The following is an 8,205-nucleotide window of genomic DNA, read 5'->3' as shown; positions in this document are numbered from 1 at the left end:
ACTATGAAAATAGTGTTGGATAAGGTGTCTAAGTCCATAACTATTTCTGGTATGTACTTGACCCGACCCGGCATGGTCCATTTGGGTTGCATGGCACCATGCAATTGGATAAACTAAATGAGAGAAATAACGCTTGGAGATTATTAATATATTATAAGTTCTAATATATTAATAATATTATTTGATTAGTTTGATCAAGAATTAATTTAGAATTAATTAAGTGATCAAAAGGTAACTAATTAAATATATGGGTTGATTAAGTAAATCATCCATATCTTGTATAGTGGGCTAAAAGGCTCCATGGATCATCAAGTTGGGTTCCACCCATAGGATGCTCCATGGATGCTCCATGGGAGTTACAAACCCATGGGTCATGGAAATGAAGAGTCATGACACATTAGGGTTTAACCCTAGATGTGTGAACACTATATAAGAAGCATAATCTCCACCAAAATCGGTTGCAACAAAGAAATAGAGGGCTTGGCCGATTTGAAGAAGTGAGTATACTCTCATAAGTTCTTCCAAGAGCATTTGGTGTTGTGTGAAGCATTTGAGGCATCACCACTTGGGGTGCTAGGCTCACAAGGTTTCAAGGAACACAAGCAACAACAAGGTAAGTTATTCTATCTATACTTTATGTTAAAAGTGTTCCCCATGTATGCTAGATAGGAATATAACCTTGGAATTCAACTTTCCATGACAAATTAGACAAACATAGATCCAAGGTTATTAGGGTTGCATGTACACTTAGGAAGTGTTAGAATGCTCAAAAACCCATCAGTGGTATCAGAGCCTAGGCTTGTTTGTTCGTATTTGTGCTTAAAAGTTGAAAACAGAATCGGAAATTTGCTGTCTGCGAACGGACTCGTCGAGTCTATAGGGGGGACTCGTCGAGTCCATGTGTATCTTCAACCAACTCGGCGAGTCATGTTCATGCACTCGGCGAATAGGGTCGAATGAGTGCAGAATTTCGATTCAGTTGCTGGAAAATGAATTAGAAACATTACCCTAAACTGTTTTGGTAATTGTAAACTTGTTTTTGGTGGAGTAATGTTTTGCTAATTCATTTACAACAACTAGTTATCAAAATTACAAAGTTTTATGTAATTTTTGATTATGTTCATATTCATGTTCTTGTTCTTATGATGTTTTAGATGATCATAGGAATTATTTGTAACCTATTTGGTAGTTTAATTCTTGATCATAATGTGTTTTAATGGAGTCCATAACTTATCCTTAAGTTATGGAAAACCAAGAGTCACACTTGAGTTAAAACCATTAAGAAAACACAAGAGTTATAAAAATGAAGAGTCTTCATTTTATGACTCTATTAAACTCATAAGTTACAAGAAATGAAAAGTTTTGAAAGTTACAAAACTTGCCCTCAAGTTTTGGAACAAGTAAAGTTAAGTTAAAACTTTAGTTCCAACCCCTAGAATTTTAAAAGTTAAAATTCAACCCTTATACTTATATTATGATGATTTAATAATTATATATATATGTATAAGAACAAGTCGTCTTACCGCTAGTACGCCTCATTCACGAAGCCGGTCTATAAGGTGGGTATAAGGTTGTTGCCTATAAAATGGTGACTTAATGGGTGTATATTCTCACCCACCGCTTGCTTGACTGGTGGAGGGTCGTTAGCCGAACGGGTAAGACAAGGACTTATAAATTCTCATTCAAAGTATGATGAATATATAAAGTAACTAAATGTTTATTAAATTCCCAATCTTAGTTACTTTAGGAAAAATGTGAATAAGGTGCTAATTCATGAAATTACACTTTACACTTTGTCTGAGTCGTTGGTGGAGCGTGTGTGGTTAACCGGCACACTAACTTGGACTTAACAAGGTAGGTAAAGGGTGACTTAAGGTTTATTATAGTATCGGTGGAGCGTGTGTGGTTTACCGGCACATCGATTGAGTGATAAACTTTAAGGGTACCAAGTGATTTGCATGGTTACTTCACACCTCGTTTTGTGATCCTCGGCATCCCAGTCACAAAACCTGGAGGGCACTCCCGAGATTGAAACATGCCTTTGAAAAGTTCATTGGATCTCAAAGAATCTAGGAATTTCTAAAACCAATAAAAACTAAATATTTATTATTTCGGTTTTCGTGGTGGAAATTGGTGAATCGTCATTCACCTACCTTTCAAATATGGTATAGCTTAGATTACGGCATACCTCTTCTAAGTTATATTATATTGTGATTGGATCCTAGCCTTAATATTACATTTGGGTGTTTTATTAAGGACTCTCTTAAATCTAAACTAAACTTGTTCTTCTTTTTCAGATGTCTTCAACTAATGCTTCTGGCTCGAATCCTAATGGCTCCTTTACTCTTATGAGTCTGTGTGGGAAAGTCACCTTTGATGGATCCAACTTCAATAAGTGGATCAGAAACATCAGGATGATTACCCGCTACGAGGACAAAGAATATGTCCTTGACAAGGAGCTTAAGGAAATTGACGAGTCCACTGCAACTTCCCAGGAGATCGCTGACTTTCATACTCATGAAAGAGATGCAACCAAGGTGGCTTGCATCATGTTAGCCACCATGACAGCTGAACTCCAAAAGTCTTATGAAGACTTCTACCCTTACGAAATGCACCAAGATTTGATGGAAAGATAACATCAAAGTGCACGACAAGAGAGGTACGAAGTCATCTGCTCCATGATAACAACCATGATGAAGGACGGAGAGTCCGTCACGAGCCACATGCAGAAAATGCAAAGGTATGTGGATCGTTTGCTGAAGCTCAATGTGAACTTCCCTGAGGAGCTTGCAATAGATATCATTTTGCACTCCTTACCATCGTGCTATGATCAATTCCGCATGACATATCACATGAACAAGGAAGAGGTCACCCTCAGCAAACTTCAGGGACTTCTCAAGACCGCAGAAACAGGTCTTAAGGGGAAGTCGGTTGCTATCACTCCTACTCCAGAAACAACTTCGGTCTTGGCAATCGGGCAAAGTCGAGGGAGGAAGAGAAAGAGATCTTCAAAGGGTACCAAGGCTCGGACCCTTGATGGCTCTTCTTCAAGTGGAACCAAGAAAGGTTTCATTACTCCTTCTTCTGACCCAAAAGAGGCTGAATGCTTCTATTGCCATGAAAAAGCTCATTGGAAGCGGAACTGCCCAAAGTACCAGCAAGATGTAAAGGATGGGAAAGTCAAACCCAACCATGCAGGTATTTACACTATCATTTCTAATAACTCACCCCATTCGAAATCTTGGGTCCTTGATACAGGTTGCGGAATTCATATTTGTTGTGACTTGCAGGGACTAGGAAGAAGTGAGAATGTGGAGCAAGGAAGAATAAACTTAATCATGGGGAATAGGAAAGTTACACCTGTCACCAAGATTGGAGTTTATACTTTATCGCTAAGTAGTGGGTTAAATTTAGATTTGAATAAATGTTGTTATTCGCCAGAAATGGCAAGAAATATTATTTCCTTTCATGCATTGTACAAACAAGGTTTCACCTTTTCGTTTGATAATGAAGTTGGTTCGATTAATGCTTTCTTTAATAATGTTCTTTATTTTAAAGAATTACCTTGTGATGATGTGTATGAAGCTGTATCTATTGTAGATAACTTAGGAAATAATGTTTTGTGTATTGATTCTACTAATAATAATAACTTGGATAAAGCATCATTATGGCATTGTCGTCTTGGACATATAAGCAAGAAACGCATAGGCCAACTCCAAAAGGATGGAGTCTTGGAGTCGTTTGACCTAAAGTCAAATGATAGTTGCGAATCATGCTTACTTGGAAAAATGACAAAGTCACCCTTCACAGGCTCATGTGAAAGGGGTGAAGGTTTGTTGGACCTTATACACACGGATGTGTGTGGACCACTCAAACATGCCACAAGGGATGCTAATCGTTATTATTTGACTTTTACCGATGATTATAGTAGATATGGATATGTCTACTTAATCAAGCATAAGTCAGAGACTTTCGAGAAGTTTAAGGAATTTAAACAGGAAGTCGAGAATCAATTGGGCAGGAACATTAAGATGCTTCGATCCGATCGAGGTGGTGAGTATCTTAGTTCAGAGTTCCTCGACTATCTAAAGGAATGTGGGATTGTCTCACAATTGACACCTCCCAGGACACCGCAGTTGAATGGTGTGGCTGAGAGGCGTAATCGAACCTTGTTGGACATGGTTCGTTCCATGATGAGTCGAGCTTCGCTACCAATCTCATTCTGGGGTTATGCCTTAGAGACTGCCGCCCATATCCTCAATCTAGTCCCTACAAAGAAAGTTGCCAAAACTCCTCACGAGATGTGGACTGGTAAAGTACCTAAACTAGACCACATCAAGATTTGGGGCTGCGAGGCTTTCGTGAGACGCGAGACTCATGATAAGCTCGAACCCCGAAGCGAGAGGTGTATTTTCATCGGCTACCCACAGCAATCCTTTGGTTACCTCTTCTACAGACCTAGTGACAATGTGGTCTTTGTAGCAAGAAGAGGAGTCTTTCGAGAAAGAGAGTTTATAAGCTAAGTAGACAGTGGGAGGCAAGTTGATCTTGAAGAAATTCAAGAGTCAAGTGGTGAAGGAACTTCAAACTCTAGCCCTCAACTTGAGGAGGAAACTCCTGTTGAGCCAATTGACGAATCTGTACCTCTGAGGCGTTCCACGAGAATTAGGAGTGCACCTGAGCATTACTATGGATTCCATATTACTGCAGAAGGTGAGACACTTATTAGTGATGAGACACTAGTAAGTCATGATGACCCTAATAGCTACGAGGAAGCCATGGCGGGCCCCGAGTCTGCTAAATGGAAAGAGGCTATGGATAGCGAGATACAATCCATGTATGACAATCAAGTTTGGAACTTGGTTGAGAATGTACAAGGTCGAAAGACTGTAGGGTGCAAATGGGTCTTTAAAAAGAAGACCAACATGGATGGTAAAGTACACACTTATAAGGCTAGGCTGGTTGCAAAGGGCTTCTCTCAAATTCCTGGAGTGGATTATGATGAGACCTTTTCTGCGGTAGGCAAGATTAAGTCTATTCGGGTTCTGTTAGCCATAGCCGCATTTCATGACTATGAAATTTGGCAAATGGATGTCAAAACCGCTTTCCTTAATGGGAAGTTGGCTGAAGATGTTTACATGAGTCAGCCAGAGGGTTTTGTCAGTAACGAGTACCCTAATAGAGTGTGTAAGCTTGAGAAATCCATTTATGGATTAAAGCAAGCACCTCGCAGATGGAATCTTTGCTTTGATGAAAAGGTCAAGGAATTTGGCTTTTCTAGGAGTGAAGATGAATCATGTGTATATGTCAAGGCTAGTGGGAGTATAGTTAGCTTTTTGGTATTGTATGTGGATGACATACTACTCATAGGAAACGACATTCCAACCTTGCAGGAAGTAAAGTCCTGGCTTGGAAAGTGTTTCGCTATGAAGGACCTTGGTGAAGCTGCCTATATTTTGGGGATAAGAATCTTGAGAGATCGGAGTAAAAGACTAATTGGACTTAGTCAAAGTACCTACTTGGAGAAGATTCTGAAGAGATTCAGAATGCAAGACTCCAAGAAAGGAGAGTTACCCATCCAGAGTAGCGCCAAGTTGAGTAAGACACAAAGCCCTAGCACTGAGGCTGAGATAGCAGAAATGAGTCGAATACCTTATGCTTCGGCTGTAGGTTCGATCATGTATGCTATGACGTGTACTCGACCTGATGTAGCCTTTGCCTTGAGCATGGTTAGCAGGTTTCAGGGGAACCCTGGCAAGGCACACTGGATTGCGGTAAAGAATATTCTCAAGTACCTACGAAGGACTAAGGACTGGGTCCTTATCCTCGGTGGGAGTGATGACTTGAGAGTTGTAGGGTATAGTGATGCTAGCTTCCAGACTGATAGGGATAACTTCCGCTCTCAGTCGGGCTGGGTCTTTACCCTAAATGGAGGAGCAATTTCTTGGAAGAGTTCCAAGCAAGAGACAGTGGCAGATTCTACTTGTGAATCAGAGTATATTGCAGCTAGCGAAGTGGCAAAGGAGGCGTTATGGCTGAGGAACTTCATTGGAGACCTTGGAGTTTTACCAGCTATTAAAGAGCCGATGGAAATTTTCTGTGATAGTGAAAGTGTTGTTGCCTTAGCCAAGGAACCAAGGGATCACGGGAGATCCAGACACATCGACAGAAAATACCATTTCATCAGACATCGGATCGAAGAAGGACTCCTCGTGGCAAAGAGGGTATCATCAGATGAGAATCCGGCAGATCCCCTCACGAAGGGACTGACTCGGGTTAAGCATCTCCAGCATGCTCGGAGCATAGGGCTGAAGGATGATATTAGATTTAGTAGTTAGATAATCTTGAAATTTGTAAAGTGTAATTGACATTTGATGATGAATAAAAGTGTTTTATTTATGAGTAAAGTGTTGCTATCTCTTGTCGATCGTTTACTATATTTCTTTTGCATGTTTTGACTTCCAGAATAATTTTGTTTGGTATAACATATTATTCAAACCTCCACAGTCGGTCATATGTCGGAAGTAGGTATGAATCAAGACTGTCATGTTTGGTTGTAGAGGTCTGGGACAAGGCTACAACAATCATGAGTGCTCATAAGTTCTGAGCATTGGACTCAACCCACGCTCACTGGAATCACTTCATGGAATTCTATCTCGAGTGATCGTGAGACGGTAATATCATATAAGTCTTTAAACCTAGAGATATGATTTGTTACTTACGAGTTGGTTATGCATTGATTGTACGAAAAACGCATTGGTAACTCGATGTTATAAGATCGTGCTCTTATGTGTAATTCAATGAGTAGTAGAACAAACATATGAGTCGAAGTTTATCTGTTCCTTCTTGGATTAGAAGCTGATATCTTGGCCCCTCGATGATTTTGTTTTGACCTATGTACCGGGCCCGGTCAGAACTAGATTGATGTGTTCAATAAAGTTCTTTGTCAAACAAATCGGAAATCGGGAAACAAATGTTGGACAATAAGTAAGACATAGTTCCATGTATTTGTCCGACTGATATCTAGAACAGAGGATTATATGATCACTTATCTTAAATGGCGTACCATCATCTTCTCAAGTTTCGAGAAACCTTGTAAAGAGCTACGATTGCCGATCGGTTCCTGAAGTCATACTTGCAGTAATAGTTACTAGACTTATCCAAGTGGGAGACTGTTGGATAAGGTGTCTAAGTCCATAACTATTTCTGGTATGTACTGGACCCGACCCGGCATGGTCCATTTGCGTTGCATGGCACCATGCAATTGGATAAACTAAATGAGAGAAATATTTCTAATATATTAATAATATTATTTGATTAGTTTGATCAAGAATTACTTTAGAATTAATTAAGTGATCAAAAGATAACTAATTAAATATATGGGTTGATTAAGTAAATCATCCATATCTTGTATAGTGGGCTAAAAGGCTCCATGGATCATCAAGTTGGGTTCCACCCATAGGATGCTCCATGGATGCTCCATGGGAGTTACAAACCCATGGGACATGGAAATGAAGAGTCATGACACATTAGGGTTTAACCCTAGATGTGTCAACACTATATAAGAAGCATAATCTCCACCAAAATCGGTTGCAACAAAGAAATAGAGGGCTTGGCAGATTTGAAGAAGTGAGTATACTCTCATAAGTTCTTCCAAGAGCATTTGGTGTTGTGTGAAGCATTTGAGGCATCACCACTTGGGGTGCTAGGCTCACAAGGTTTCAAGGAACACAAGCAACAACAAGGTAAGTTATTCTATCTATACTTTATGTTAAAAGTGTTCCCCATGTATCCTAGATAGGAATATAACCTTGGAATTCAACTTTGCATGACAAATTAGACAAACATAGATCCAAGGTTATTAGGGTTGCATGTACACTTAGGAAGTGTTAGAATGCTCAAAAACCCATCAAATAGTTGGTGAGTATCACAAGTTTATAAATCGAGGGTACAATAATGCTTTTCGTAAGTACAAGTACATTGCTTTAATGATAAAACAAAGTTGATTGCTATTAAGGTATACAAGTTTATTGCTAGAACGAGAAACGCGTTTGTATGTGTATGAGCAAACAATGAGTCTCAACCAAACCTATGACTGAAGCCCTATCGAGATCTATGCTTATCGTTCCATAGATGAATATGGTATCATGCACTCCAGCGATTCGGGTGAGTGAGGAGTTGTCAATTCCTAATAGCTCTATCCAT

The sequence above is a fragment of the Lactuca saligna genome, chromosome 1 (genome assembly GCF_052625555.1).
Source record: "Lactuca saligna cultivar CGN05327 chromosome 1, ASM5262555v1, whole genome shotgun sequence".
In the NCBI taxonomy this organism is placed as follows: domain Eukaryota; kingdom Viridiplantae; phylum Streptophyta; class Magnoliopsida; order Asterales; family Asteraceae; genus Lactuca; species Lactuca saligna.
This window is presented reverse-complemented; position numbering follows the sequence as displayed.